Raw genomic sequence first — 16449 nt, 5'->3', positions numbered from 1 at the left:
GAGGGCAGAACGTATCTGCTGCTTGTGTCCACAGGCGTCCCCAATATCTATGTCTGGTGGGTGGTGTCCATGAGCACCTGGTACCTAGGTAGATGCTGGCTCTATGGTTCTAACTTTTCTGGAGTGTGAATTCTTACTAATCAATTAGAGTTGCTCCCAAGATAGATATTTATTATTTAAAAAAAAAAAAAAGAAAGTATAAGATGTGAATGTTATTTTGTCAAACACACTTTCCACAACATATCACACTGGGTGCATAGTATTCCATTCTTTATCAAGTAAAATGACCACTTTTTAAGTATGTTTGTAAAAAAGTTTAATTCTAAGTATTTCAAGGCCAAAGATCCCAGCTAGGTTTACTTTTTTTTTTTTTTTTCTTCCTGCAGAGGAAATTTTATGCACAAAATGCTGAAGATGCAGTGATATCACTGATAGAGCTAGAAACAGAAACCAGGAAATGATTTTACTTTTATCAGTCATGTGTCACAACAGAACCTCTTTATTAGCTAAAACACAAAAGAAGCACTCACAAAATCTATTTTCAACATAAGTCAAAGAAAAATTTAAACCAAGTCTTTAATTTTACCAGAAATAAAAAAATCATATTTTTCTTCTAAATTCTAATAATTATATGCAATAATAACATCAATGGAAGGCCAGGCTTCTAAGTATCAAGTTATTTTATTTTCTGTTTCATCATATAAATTTATTATTCAGAATACAAATAGCTTGGGTTTATCACTTTTGTATTTTCTTAAAGTTAGATTTTAAGGAAAGGAAGATTTTCTTAAAATTTGACTTCAGAATTAATTGTTGTAGTGCTCGGCTATATTCCTTTCCAATAAGCACAGGAAAGCTTGTGTATATACCCTTGTCTATGCCCTAAGCATTTACTTCAAAAAAGAGCTAACTTTAGTCAAAAAACAAAACAAACAAAAAGAATATAATCACATCTCCAAATCTGAAAAAATAAAAATAAATAAATAATAATATGTCTCACATTCTCCTGCTTCATATTTTAGAAAGAAATACAGTCTCCTTTCCGAAGATTCTATTTAGCCATTGAGAATGAGAAGGATGGGCAGGGGTGAGGAATTTAGGGGTGAGTAATGCAGAATAAAGCTGAAGTAGCATGGGCTCTACTGCCCTCTAGTGGTTGTACTCTGGGAAAAATTAAACTCATGGATATCCTTTATTCTAGGGGTGTTGAACTCAATCAGAGAAGGGGCCAAAATCTAAAATCCAGCCTAAATCGCGGGCCGAATGGTTTACTGAACAGTCATAAACTGTCATTGTGATGGAAACGCAGCGGAGTGCAGTGATGACAGCGCGGTGCGGGCCACATTGCAAGGCCTGGTGGGACGGATTTGGCCCACGGGCCGTGTGTTTGACACATGTGCTTTATTCCATAGTGGGTTTATTTTCCCTTTAAGAATTTAAACTGAAGAAAAAGGTCTTTAACCAAATGATAATTCCAAACGTTTCAGGAACAGTCGTATTTTACTTTATTATTCATACTTACCATTTGGTCCTTTATTTTTTTCAGGTCATTATGGAAGCAAACCAAATACAGCTTCGGCATGATGAAGGCATTGCTGGAAATTCCCCTCACAGCTCCCCAGGTTCAGTAGTCTAGTTTCATAACCACATACATATCCTCCCCCCCCCCCCAACTCTTTCTATTTCATGTGAATATCTAACTTTCTTTTTAGACCTTGAAGCTCAAGCGGTAAGACAAACCTGGCCCAGTGGTGTCACTGTCGCCCTATATGTGCACAAGGGAATCAATAGCAGTTGTTGAACAAGTCTGCATTCAGACTGGTGCAGCCACTGTGGAGAACGGTATGGAGTTTCCTCAAAAAACTAAAAATGGAACTCCCATTTGACCCAGTGGTCCCACTTCTAGGAATATGTCCCAAGAAACTAGAAACAACAATCCGAAAGGATATATGCACCCCTATGTTCATAGCAGCATAATTCACTGTAGTTAAGGTTAGATTTGGAAACAGCTTAAGTGCCCATCAGCAGATGAGTGGATTATAAAACTGTGATACATCACATAATGGAATACTACACTGCTATATAAAAGAAGGAATTCTTACCATTTGCAACAGCATGGATGGAGCTGGACAGCATTATGCTAAGTGGAATAAGCCAGTCAGAAAGATAAATATCACGTGATCTCACTCATTTGTGGAATATAATGAACAACATAAACTGATGAACAAAATCTGGAGATTCCCTGAGAGCTGGCAGTACCCAGCTTGCGAGGCCCACACAATCCATTCCAAGTGGCTTTTCTATACAAAAGGACTGTCTTGGTTCATGCTGTAGAATTTCTTAAAATCTCTGAAAGGTCCACAGATCCCATACAGGGAGCATCTGGTGACCTGATCCTGTTGCTAAGCAGCTCCATGCCCAGCACTAGTGACAGTCGGCCTTGTTTTATAGCTTGGCCTCTTCTAAGCGCCTCCAAGCCCAGCACAGGCGACAAACCACCTACAGATAGCTTAGAAGTTCTTATCTGGTGGAGCTAGGCAGGGCAAAGGCAGCGGCTGATCTTGGCTTGGCCTACCTGAGAGGCCCCAGGAGACAGGTTCAGACCATGCCAAAGCACCCACAAAGGACATACTCAAGGGCAAACTCATTAGGCAGCAGAGCCCTAATGAAGTGAATCCTCCTCCATGGAGTGGGCCTGCACATCACCCCTCCATTGTTGTTGCAGCCAATCTCCACAGCCAAAAGACAATTCCTTCTATTGACATGCCAACAGCAATCAAGGCACAACTACAATAGGAGTGTGCACATAGCCCATAGGGGGGTGCACCTGAAAGGTTGCAGCACTGGGTCCTACAGGACACCTGACACATAAGGCCACTCTACTAAGACCTGGAGATGTATTAGTATCTAAATAACAGATTAAGTGACAACATGAAATAGAAACAGACTCGTAGATTGGAGAACATTTTGACAGTTGCCAGAGGGGTGAAGATTTGGTGAGGATTAGTGAAAAAGGTAAAGGGATTAATTATCACAAATCAGTAGTTATAAAATATTCATGGGATGTAAGGAACAGCATAGGAAAAAGTCAAAAATACTGTAATAACTATGTATGGTGCCAGATGGGTACTAGACATATAAGGATGATCACTCTGTAAGTTATACAAATGTCTAACCACTGGGTAGTACACATGGAGTTAATATTATATATCAAATGTAATTGAAAAAAAAAGAAAAAAAATTAAATAAAGAGCAACCACAATAGTAGTCAAAATTTAACGTTGGTTAGTTTGTCTTCATTAACTGTCCCAAGACTCAGTACCTGGGATGACAATAAACTGACAGGAGATTTGCCTTATAATGCCATGAGGAGGGCAGATAAAACATATCAACTCCAACTCACAGACCCACAGTAGATGATCAGGATTTGACCCAAATTTAACAAGCTAGAGAGATGGTAGGCCATTGGAATACTAAACTATATTCATGTACAAGAACTTTCCAAGTGAGAACAGCCAACTTGGAAACAAACTTGACCATTAAAGGTCTGGCTTCTACTCTACACCCTAACCTTCTAATATCAATGAACTTATTTTGCTGCAACGTAGTGGGTGGGTATGCCAGAAGCTGACCCAATCTTTCCCTCTCCAGGATCATGCTTTCTGCATAGTGGCTAGTGTACAGAGAAATCCTTTTACCACTCACAAGTCTGTTAATTCCTCAAAAATAATAAACACACCTTCTTTACCTTCCTTGCTTTTGACTCATGTTTGGTTCCTTTATATGAAGAAAAGAACCCCAGAACCTTTCCCCTAAAAAAAAAAAAGTAAAACATATTATGGTCTTCTACATGATATCTTTTATATTCTATGGGTTAAAAAACTGAAGGAGGCTCAGTCCTTCTGTCCAAAAACTGAAACTCTGTTGGGAAGAAAATATGTAGCTAAATAACTCTCTCAGATCAAAATGTGGTATGGCACAGGTGTGTTTTCTAAAAATCTATTCCTTGAAACTTGAATCTAGTGAGACTGGGTTCGGAAGAGTATTCTATACTCAGTGAAGAGTTATGATATATTGATATATATGACCACTGTGATTAAGTCTGACATATAATGAATCACTTTAACTGAGTTTAACCAATGTTCCAACAACTTATTTTTGGACTACAGAAGATTTTTGCTAATAAGTAATGTATAATGTTTGAAAAATGCTATGCCAGAGATAAAATTTACAGGCAGTGGAAGAAAGATGAGTTTTGATTAAAAGAATAGTTACTTTTTTTGCCGAAACCAGTTTGGCTCAGTGGATAGAGTGTCGGCCTGTGGACAAAAGGGTCCCAGGTTCGATTCTGATCAGGGGCATGTACCTTGATTGCAGGCACATCCCCAGTGGGGTGGTGTGCAAGAGGCAGCTGATCAATAATTCTCTCTCATTGATGTTTCTAACTATCCCTCTCTCTTCCTCTCTGTAAAAAATCAACAAAATATATTTTTTTAAAAGAATATAATACTATAGAGAAACATTTGAAGAAATATCACATTCCTTAGAAAACTTGATTAGACATAGTTAGACCTTCACCTATGATTTTGAATATTTATTCCCCCAAACAATGCTGGGCACAAAGTAGGTACTTAAGTTGTTCAACAAACATTAGCATTTATTAGATGTACCTAAATTCCAAACTCTTATGCCTTCCTTATAGGAGCAAAATTTTCTAGAGTAATGTTTACTATTGCTCATTGTAAGGTATATTAATTTTTAACATTCATATCTACTAATTCTTTTTAAGTTTTCATTTCTTCACCATGACACACATTGTTTTCCAGTTTAAGTGAACTGAATTATTTCGGTGGAGAATTTTTAAACAATGTTTGAAGTCATTGCAAGCAAACAGAGTGTCTTAAAGTGTGTTATCAGTTACTGGTGTGAGTGATTTTAATTTTCTCTGAATTCCCTATATGTTGTCACCAAAATTTCCTTTCATAACTGCTACAAATAGTTTTGGCAAGCTGCCCTTCCTGCACAAATTCACTTTGGAGATTTGCAAGGGATTTAATTCTGGATGTGGCCGAAGACTTGACAAGCAACTTCCTGGAAAGGCTCTGCAGCAAGAGCTTTGTGAACAAAATCATCCTGGCTCAGTTGCACCTCTCCCTTGTGTGTAAGTCTATTATTGCTCATACCATGGTTCAGTTTGCATGGGACCTTCATAGGGGACTACAAGGACATGATCTTAAAGAGACAGTGGCCCTCCTATCAAGAGAATCCTATCTAATAAAGTTGGAATATGTAAATTGACTCACTCCACGACAAAGATGGCAGCACCCACAGCCAATAAGGAGGGAATATGCAAATTGATGCAACAAAGATGGCAGCAGGTGGGCTAGGATGCTTGCCTCATTACCGTGGTGATGACACCAGCCACTCTGGGCCTCTGGGCAGTGCACCCATAGCAGAGCACCTACTGGGGGGGGGGGCAGTCAGAGGGTGGAGAGAGCTACAGGAGGGGAGCAGGGCCAGAGGGAAGGTGGAAGGCAGCTCCGGATGGAGCAAAAGTGAAAGGCAGTGGCCAGAGTGAAGACCTGGGTCCCTGGTGCCTGAGGGAAGAGGGTGCCGGCAGTCAGGGAAAAGAAGGCCTATTCTTGCACAAATCTTCATGCATTGGGTTTCTAGTCCAGTAATAATATTTTTAAAAGAGACTCCTTGAGAGACAGCCACAGATGATGCTAACACTTCTTTAAAAAAAAAAATCCAAGTTAATCTCAAATATTTCACCTTCATCTGCTTAAAGCAGAAGAGAAATCCTTAGACCTTAAAGAGAGCATTAGTTTTTCAGGGGAAGTGATTTTTCCAGAAGTGGAAATCTGTCAAAATTTCTATTTATCTCATGAATATTGCCCAATTTGATAAAATACATTTTTATTTGGCAAGTCTTACTTAGGAAGTATTTGTGTGTGTGTGTGTGTGTGTGTGTGTGTGTGTGTGCGCTCCTGCATGCACACACACGTGGAGGTGTGTCTTTCTACTGATAAAATAATGCTTAAATGAGATACTTGATAACATTAAGCTGGAAAGAGGATGGTTTTAGTTAATCCAGGGTTAATCCAGTTTAACGGTCTAATTTGGACCACTTTGCCAAGATTCCTTCGGTTGAACTTGAGGACCAGCTCCCCCTGGAGAGTATCAGACAATGACTCCTCTTCTGGTGTGGCCCAGTGTAGCCCTCCTCTCACACACACGCTGCTAACGATAGCATTACTTCTGGGTGGTCTCCAACTTGTTAGCATTTTGTGCAGGACTCTTTCCTATTCAACCATTGCCACTGAGGGCTTATGATGACTTGTTTCATTCATACAGTATAAAACTGGATGATGGCAACAATGATGCCCATTTTACAGATGAGGAACATAAAGATCAGACAGGCAAGTCATTGTTTTAGGTCTCACGGTTTAAATAGGGGCAGATTGAGACTCACAAAGCCAAATGAAAGGGTCACTGTTACTGATGGAAAAGTTGCATAGCCTTCTTGTACCATGCCCTCAGCCACATCATTAAAACTCAGAATGCAGCTGTTCTGCTCAAGTCTTTAAACCAGAGGGTTGCACCGAGATTTACGCCTAATAAGTGCCTGTGATATTGCAGCTATTTAATAGAACGGCAAAACAAGTCTCAACAGCCCAGATCTTTATCTGCCTTTAGCTGAAAAGGCCAGTTACATTTTAATCCCAGTTATAAAATAATTGTTCTGAAAGCAAGCTCACACATCTCTAGAAAGACTTTTTATTCTTTCTTTGATGCCCATTCTTTTTTTTTCCTTTTTTTTTTTTAAGTAAAGGACAAATTGAGCTACATTAAGTATAGAAAATTGTGTAGATCTCACTAATGAATAGGTTCTGTCATTAGGAGAACCAACTGTAATCAAAATAATATTTAATAAGGCATAATTTATAAATACAATGTACCAGATTTATCTGTAGGAAATCAAAATGTCCTGCCTAATCTGTATGTCACTTATTGCCACTATCCCCCCAAATCTGAATGTGTGTTTTTTCACATTCCCCTCCCCTCAGTTACCAGATGCATCACAGGCAGTCCCTGGCCTGCTTTCTGTCACTGCAGATTAGTTTTCCTGTATTAAAATTTCATATGAATAAAATCACGTAAAGTATGTATTTTCTTTGTATTGGCATCTTTTGCTCAGCCTGGTTGTGAGGTTCTTTCCCAGTTTTCAACTGTTATGAGTAAAGATACTAAGAAAATTCATGACAAAGTTTTTGTATACATATAACATTTTTATTTCTTTTGGTTAAAACCTACAGTAGAAGTGTAATATATACACCTCTCATAAGAGAAGTGTGTATATATATATATATATATATATATATATATATAATCTTTATCAGAAACTTCCAAACTATGCCACTATCAAATGTGAGTTCCACTATCAAATACTAGAGGCCCGGTGCATGACATTCCAACACTGGGTCCAGGGGATTCCCTCAGCCCGACCTGCACCCTCTTGCAGTACAGGTCTCCTCGGGGGATTGCTGCTTGCAATCTCAGGCCCCCTCTCTACCCAGCTTCTGGCTGAGCAGAACTCCCCCTGTTAGAGCGCACTGACCATCAGGATGCAGCTCCTGCATTGAGTGTCTGCCCCCTCGTGGTCAGTGTGTGTCATAGTGACGGGTCATTCTGCCATTTGGTCCATTTGCATATTAGCATTTTATTATATAGGATGAGTTTCACTTTCTTCTTATCTTCACACTACATATGGTCACTCTTTTTTTTTCTTTTTTGTTTTTAATATATTTTATTGATTTTCCACAGAGAGGAAGGAAGAGGGATAGAGAGCAAGAAACATAGAGAGAGAAACATAGACCAGCTGCCTCCTGCACATCCCCCACTGGGGATGTGCCCACAACCACTATACATGCCCTTGACTGGAATCGAACCTAGGATCTTTCAGTCCACAGACCGACGCTCTACCCACTGAGCCAAACCAGTTTTGGCTATGGTCACTCTTTTTATTGTAGTTATTCTAATAGGTATTAGGTGTGCAGTGGTTTTACTTAGTCTTCCTTTGCATTTCTCTAATGAATCATCATGTTAGGCAACATTTCATGTGCTTTAGACCTTTTTTAGATTGATATTTCTATCTAGTATTAGTTTTCTACTGGTTGAAGGACTTCCTTTAATGTTTCTTGTAAATGTGGATCTTCTGATGATCAAGTCAGCTTTTGTAATGAAAATGAAAATGTTTATTTTTGTCTTTACCTTTGAAAGATATTTTTACTGGATATAAAATTCTGAGTTTGCAGGATATTTTTTTTCCCTTTTACCATTTTAAAGAATTTATTGTACTCTTTTCTCATGTACATCGATTTTGATGAGATATTTGCTGACATCTCTATCTTTGTTCCTAAGTACAGAATGTGCTTTTTTTTTCCTTTGACTGCTTCTTAGATGTTTTTCTTTACTACTGATGTTGAGAAATATTGTTAATGTTTCTTATACTAGGGGTTCATGGCTCTGTAAGTTTATAATTTTAAATTTAATGTCTTAGCCATTATTCAAAAATGCTTTCTCACTTGTCCTCTCTTTCAGGGAATCCATACTACCCTTTACCTCTTTGCACACAATATACCACAATTACCTAATCCTCGCAGCTACCAACTACACGGTAATATTTAGTCTAGTCCAGTGGTCGGCAAACTCATTAGTCAACAGAGTGGTTTGCCGACCACTGAGCTAGACCTTTGGCATGAGGTGCTTTAACTTGTCCCTTAGTTTAATAGTGCTCTTTTAATATTTAAAAATTCTCCTCTGTGTCAGTTCTGAGCAGTGTTTATGGATTGATCAATCACATTATAGGTCATGTTTTCCTATCCTTCAGTTTGAGTTGGATGTCAAACATCGTGAATGTTATTTTGTGAGGTGCTGGATAGTTTTTGTATTTATATGAATACTTTTTTTTTTTTTTTGAGTTTTATTCTAAAACACAATTAATGTACTTGGAAACAATTAGGTCCTTCCAGGCAGCTCTTGCTTTTTAAGATTTATTAGGTGATAATGGAGCAGTACTCCGTTCAGAGCTAATTATTCTTTCTTTGTACTTTACTCAGTGCCTCCTGAATCATTAGGGTTTTCGCACATGGCTGCTGGTGGGAATAAGAACTCTTCCCATCCTTGTGGGAGTCCCAGGCATTATTACCTAATTGTTTTAAGTGATTCTTTCTACAGCCTCAAATAGTTTTCTCACCTGCATACACCAATCGGTACTCAGCTACATACTTGAAGTGACTCTCTGCAGATTCCAGAGTCTTTCTCTGTGTAGCTCTCTCCTCTCAGGTATTCTAGAGGAATTTCTAAAAATTCTAGCTACTTTGGTCTCACTAGACCACATGTGTCAAACACAAGGCCCGCGGGCCAAATCCGTCCCGCCAGGCCTTGCAATGTGGCCCGCACCGCGCTGTCATCACTGCACTCTGCTGCATTTCCATCACAATGACAGTTTATGACTGTTCAGTAAACCATTCGGCCCGCGATTTAGGCTGGATTTTAGATTTTGGCCCCTTCTCTGATTGAGTTCGACACCCCTACACTAGACTCTCACTTCTATCTCTTTAAGTCAAAGAATTTCTGAGCTCTGCCTGGGTTTCCCCTTTCTGCACCACAGTGTGGAAACTCACCTCATTTGATTCCTGCCTTTCGGGGTCATTGACCTTTATTACCTCAGGTACAATGTCTCCTGAATTCTTATTTTATATATTTTGTCTGCTTCATATAGTTTCATGTATGAGGATAAATCTGATCTTTTACTGCATCTTTGCTGGAAGCGGAAATTCTTAATTTTGTGTATTTGGATTTTTATTTGGTGTTGCTTTCTTTGCACTTAAAGGACATTTTGTGGCCCAATGAATTCTCTTGGCTTCAATTTTGTATGAAATGTTCTTATTCTCCCTTTATTTTTGAATGACATTTTCACTGGTTTTATAATTATAGAATAAAAGTTTTCATTGTCATTTACCATTTCAAAAATGTCATTTCTTTGTTCGGCATTGTGAGCTGAATTGTGCCCTCCCAAAATTCGTATGTTGAAGTCCTAGCCCCCAGTACCTCAGAATACACCTGTATGTGGATATAGGGACGTATAGAAAGGAGACTTTGCAAATGCACCAGAAGAAGATGGCCATCCATGAGTCGAGGAGAGAAGCCTCAGAAGGTAACCAACTTGCCAACACCTTGATCTGGGACCACTAGACTCCGGAACCGTGAGGGAATAAATGTCTGTTGTTTAAGCCACACTGTCTGTGGCACTTTGTCATGGCAGCCACAGCAAACTAATTCATTTGGCTTGCACATCTTCTGTCAAGAAATGTGACACTATTTTCATCTTTATTGTTTAACATGTAGTGCGCCCACTTTCTTCCTAGTTGCACTTAAGAATTTATCTTTATGGGGGATCCCCTTTCCCCTCCTTACTTGGGAGTCTATTCTGTGGGTCTTTGTCCCTCTGCCCATGTGGGAGTCTATACTTGCTCTTCAATAAATCTCCACCTTTGCTCTACAAAAAAATAAAAAAAATAAAAAAATTATCTTTATGGCTGTTTTCCTGCAAGTTGATTATGGTTTGCCTGGATATCGTTTTCTTTTGTTTTATGTGCTTCGTATGCGTTACAATTATAGATTTCACCAGTTTGATTTAAAAAAAAAAAGGCAATTATTATTGAAATATTTTATTACTACTGTTCTTCTGGGACTTCAGTTACATGTACATTAGGCCACTTAATCCACAGGTTCTTCCTTCTCAGTACATTTTCCCTATGTGTGGATTTTGTGTTTTTTTGTTTTTGTTTTTTTCTATTTTTTCCTTCCATTTGTCAGTTTATGTTGATGTGCCTTTAATTTTAGTGGCCTTTTCTTCTGTAGTGAATTATTAAATTTCAGATATTTTTGAATTCTAAAAGCAATGTTTCTATAATGCCCTTTTCTTTCTTTATGAGGTTACATCTTCTTTTAAGTCCTGAGTAAATTTATAAAACAAAAAAACAAAAAACAAAAAACATAGAATGTCTTTGTTAATTCTTTTATTTTTGTTTCTGCATTTGTCTTCTCCTGGATAATGGCAATATTTTTTCATTTCTTTATGTGTTTAGTAAATTTTGATATATGCTAGCCTTCTCAACATTGTTGTTTTCATTCCTAGACATTTGATATAGATTATTTTTACACATAATTGGATGTTTTATTTTGGTGTCTTTTTTAAAACTCTAGTGAAGGTAGTTCTGACAGATAGTTATATAACTTACAAATCAGCTTGATACATTAGAGTCTTGCTTTCAAGCACTATTAAGGCAGGTCTACAATAGCTTTTGCTCTATCGCTAGTTTAACTCTATGACTAAGGCATACATTTTTTAGTGTCCATATTAAATACCCTGCACTTTCAACAAGGACTCTACTCTGGCAGATGGGAAAAACATGCCCAGCCCTGCGGGAACTCTGGAACCCTTCGTTTTACAGGTCTCCAGTGGTTCCCTTGTGGAGTTTTATCCTATGTGTATGCAGTGTTATGTTCAATTACAGATTCGAAAGGACCCCTATTCGGGTTTCTGGAGGTATTTTCTGCATAGTTCTGTGTCTCTGCATGAAAATGCAAGTTTTTCTAGCTTTCCCAAACCCCCAGTTTGTTGTGCGAGCTCTGCTTAACCTGCACTATGGTCCATTAAAAAAAAAAATCTTAAGACTTTGGCCAGAGTTGGTTAAATATCTCCCCACCCACTGAATGTTTGCAGGTTCAATATTTAATCAGGGCACATGCCTGGATTGTGGGTTTGATCCCCAGTCAGGGAGCATACAGAAGGCAACCAATCCATGTTTCTTTCTCACATCAATGTTTCTCTCCCTCTCTGTCCCTCTCCCTCTCCCTCTTCCTCTCCCTTTCCCTCTTCCTCTCCCTCTCCTTATCTCTCTCTTCCCCCCACTCCCCCTCTCTCTTTCTCCCTCTCTCCCTCTCTCCCTCTCTTTCTTTGCATGACCTCAGCTGAGGATTTTAAAAACAAATCTTCAGGCTGTTATCAAACAAATCTTCATGACTATAGGAATCATCCCAATTATTTTCTCCTCCTGGATTACTGTTTGGTACTGCCTATGCTCCTCCATCTGAATACAGTTTTCTCTAATATTTTGACCAGTTTGCAGGTTATTTTCCTTGAACAGCAAGATGGCAAGTCCAACCCCACTTACATTAACATGGCCAGATGTTGAAAGCCTACAACGAAGATTTCATTTTCAACCATTTCTGTGTAAGTTGTATTGTGGAAAGGCAACAGTTCTATCAAAAGTCTGTTTTATATCTTGGTCAGATTTTGTTTTATTTCTAGATATATTCACACATATGTCAAAAATATGAATCAATGCTGAATAAAAAGTACACTTAAGTATTCATGTAGACAGAGTCTAGAGAAATTCTAAAAATCCACATGCCCATCTAAACTAATAAAAGGATAGTATGCTAATTAGACCAGGAGACCTTCTGGACAAAGCCATGGTGGCGGGGGCAGTTAGGGGCGATCGGGCCGGCAGAGGAGGGCAGTTGGAGGTGATCAGGTCAGCAGGGAAGGACAGTAGGGGGTGGCACTTGGGGGCAAGCAGGCTGGCAGGGGGGGGGATGGGCATTTGGGTGGTTAGGAGCTAGCAGTCCCAGATTGTGAGATGGATGTCTGACTGCTGTGGGATCGGGTCTAAATGGGTAATTGGACATCCCCCAAGGAGTACCAAATTGGAGAGGATGCAGGCTGGGCTGAGGGACACCCCCTCCCATGCATGAATTTTGTACACCAGGCCTCTAGCTTATTATAATAACTATCTTCACAAATCCCTGTGCTTGTAGGTAAGTGTACAGTGATAGCACGTGACATTTATCTGAGAGGATTTGCAATAACCTTGGAGAAAATAAAAATGAAACACAGTTATGTTTATCTTAACATACACTTTTGAAATTGATTTTAGCATAAGAATAATCCTTTCAAGAAGGAAAGGGAGAAGCACAACAAATTTACATCCCGTACCACATATGCTTTTGAATATATTTACTGAGGTGTGAATGGAATCTATGTGAAACTTTTAAAAAATTTAATTAAACATTTCTTCAGCACACCCTATGTTTCAATTAAGTGTAGTGTTAGGAGCCAAAAATAGAAGATGCATATTTCCCAACTTTAAGAAATTTACCGTTTAGTTGGGGAAATATGATAGAAAAAGAAATCAGGTAGAGCCAAGTGAGTATAAGTGTTAGAAGTGTACTTAGGTCTCTGTAGTCTGTAGAGAATTCAGAATTGTTGATACACATTATATCCGCCAGAACCTGATGGGATTCCATTGTGTTAAGGTACTTTGTTGGGGTCGAAAGCAACACAAGGCATCATGCCCTGCAACCTGCCATTTTTCTTCCTCAAAAGGGGTCTGGCTCTCAGGGGCATCTTTTCCACTCTTCTTGGGCAAGGAAAGGCTTAAGGTGCTCAGAGGGAAGCAGCTTTCAAAGGTCCCTGACAGCCATGGCATGCACTGGAAACCAATATTCTTTGTTTACTTTGTTTACATTTCTTTTTTAAAATATATTTTTTATTGATTTTTTACAGAGGGGAAGAGAGAGGGATAGAGAGTTAGAAACATCAATGAGAGAGAATCATCGATCAGCTGCCTCTTGCTCACCTCCTACTGGGGATGTGCCTGCAACCAAGGTCCATGCCCTTGACCGGAATTGAACGTGGGATAGAGCTGATGCTCTATCCACTGAGCCAAACCGGTTTCGGCTTGTTTACATTTCTTAATCATTTAACTGAAGGTTTTCCATGTCAAGTCTTAAGGGGCACGCTAGGGCAACTTAAAGAGCAGCGGGTGTGGCTCAGTGTGAGAAGAATCTCAGAGAGAAAAGAGATTGGTGGACAAAGGAGAGGTGCACTTGGACTTCAGGCCATACTGCACAGTAGAGGGGATCACCCCCAAATTGTTTCACAAAGTGTAATTTATAGCACGGTGTCATTTGTATTCTATAAAAAAATACTGTGAGCATGAATATGACAAATTTAATGTTGACCTAGTTCTAACATTATGTATTTCACCAGAAATTAGATGCCTTACAAATCAACAGGAGTTTCTTCCCTTTTCCAGACTCCCACTGTGGACCCATGCATCTCCTCTCTTTTCACCCATATCTTCTGTCAGGTTCCTGTTTCCCAGCCCCTCGTCTCTCTTAACCATTGTTTCCTTATTTGTGTGTGTGTGTGTGCGTGCAAGAGGGAGTAGATTCATATTTCTGAAAGATCTTATTAAAACCAGTACTTGAACATCTAAATGAAGGCAGTCTTCCACATCAATATCTTGGGAAAATGATGCAATATGCTAATAATACTGTCCTTGCTCCTAACCTTTTTGGAATCCATCTTTCACAAACAGGTCATGCCATCATCATATTTAATTTTGGTTTTTAAAACTGAAATTCTGTTTATAAACAAACTTAGAAAGGTGTCTAAATACATTTTCACTTATGTTACCTTCTAATGACTTGATTATTTCAGAAACTCTAAGAAAAAATAACTTTTGCTCACTACAGTTTGTTAAGGTGATCTGAAAAAGGAGTTTCCCAAGCATTTTATAAATTATATCATCACACCGCAAAGTTCTGGCCTCTTAAAATAAATGTGATGTTTAAAGTTTTTCAATTTGAGTGCGTAGTACTGATTTCCCATACATCCCTCCTCCCAACCTAACACAATTGTCCTTATTGATATCTTGCACTGATGTGCTGCATTTGCTGTGATTAATGAACCAATGTTGATACATTATCAGTAACTAAGTCCGACTTTACAGTAAGGTTTACCCTTGACATTGGACAGCTTATGGGTTTTGACAAAAGCATAATGCTGCTTATCTGCCCTTTCAGCACCATAGAAACAGGTTCATTATCCTAACCCCCCTGTGCTTCACCTGTTCATCTCCTCCTCCCCTGGCCTAATTATTCTTTTGATGGCTCTACCTTTTCTAGAATGTCATATAATTTCCTCTCGGTAGAGGGCCCCTTGGGAATGCACATGGATGACCTTTAAATTAATGTCAGCTGAATCTGAGGTGACTGGCAGGGCTGTCCCCGGAAACAGCCTCCCAAAATGTAGGAGACCTTATCAGTACTGATTTCTTATCTTTATCCATGGGCTTGGAATGAGGAACGAATAGGACCTTGACTTACCCAGGTCTTGATATGCTAAATGCCAGGAATGGGGATGAATAAGACCTGAGCTCACCCAAAACTTCTGGACCTTAAAGGCCCTCTGGAAATCAATAAATGCATGGTGTTGTCTGTGGTGGGTGCTGGACTGTCCCTCCATCAGACTGTCAGCCACCACTGGCACCCAGCTTTTGGATCTATTTCTGCCTCTTGTCTCTTTCTGTCTTCTTTTTTATTTTTTTTTTTATTTTAAGGTACTGGACATTTTAATGGAACTTCCCTCCACGTAGCTTCAAGCTACCAGGACACAGGCCCCACCAACACCCTTAATCTTCTCCTCGGTTCTTCTGCTGAAGAACGTGGCCTTCACAATGACAGGCTGCTTTGGGAACTTTCCCTTCCCCAGAACTTTGTAGTAGCCTGATCGCACCACATCAATGATGGGAGCAACTCCAGTCTTGCTTTTGGCAGCATTTACCCGTGTCTGCTCGCAGACCAGGGTCCACAGTTTATCAAGGTTGACAGTTGGGCAGAAGCTCTGGTTCCTCTTTAAGTGGAAATGCCTCATACCAACTTTCCCAAAGTAACCTGGGTGATATTTGTCGAACTTGATCCTGTGATGATGCAAGCCACCAGCATTACCTTGGCCTCCCGGGTGCTTCCTGTGCTTGCCGATGTGGCCGTGGCTGTGGCTCACGTGGCCCCAAAGTTTTCAGGTCTTCCTGAGTCTGGATGGCATGTCAGTAGCCGAGCTGCAAGAGAGCTTGTCTCTTTCTTTTATTTCTTAATTCCCAGCTCCTCCACTCAGGAGCCTGTCCTCCTCCCTTTCCATGTGGGATATGGAAAAAGGAGAAGCACCCCACCACACTGTCTATCTAAAGAGAATAGATTCCTTCATGGTTTTGGTGTCTCAATAGCTTAGTTCTTTTATCACAGAATAACAGTCCATTATATAATATGAATGTACCAGTTTATTTGTCATTCACATATTGAGGGGCTTCTTGGTTTCTTCTAGCTTTTGGTAATTATGAAGGAAGCTGCCTAACATATGCAAGCTTATATGTGGGCATTAAGTTTTTAACTCAAATGGGTATGAATGTTTTCTTTTAGTAATATATGTTTTTATATTATATATTGATTTTAGAGAGTAAAGGAGAGGGAGAGAGAAATAAAAGCATCAATAATGAGAGAGAATCATAGATTGGCTGCCTCCTGCATGCTTCC

The 16449-nt window shown here is 39.3% G+C and overlaps 1 pseudogene; it reads right to left on the bottom strand.

The window, feature by feature from the left end:
- Nucleotides 1–15483: 15483 nt before the first annotated feature.
- On the bottom strand, nucleotides 15484–15964 carry LOC118716576 (annotated as a pseudogene).
- Between the last annotated feature and the right edge of the window lie 485 nt (nucleotides 15965–16449).

This window comes from Pipistrellus kuhlii, unplaced genomic scaffold (assembly GCF_014108245.1).
Source record: "Pipistrellus kuhlii isolate mPipKuh1 unplaced genomic scaffold, mPipKuh1.p scaffold_m20_p_12, whole genome shotgun sequence".
Classification (NCBI taxonomy): Eukaryota; Metazoa; Chordata; class Mammalia; order Chiroptera; family Vespertilionidae; genus Pipistrellus; species Pipistrellus kuhlii.
This window is presented reverse-complemented; position numbering and strand designations above follow the sequence as displayed.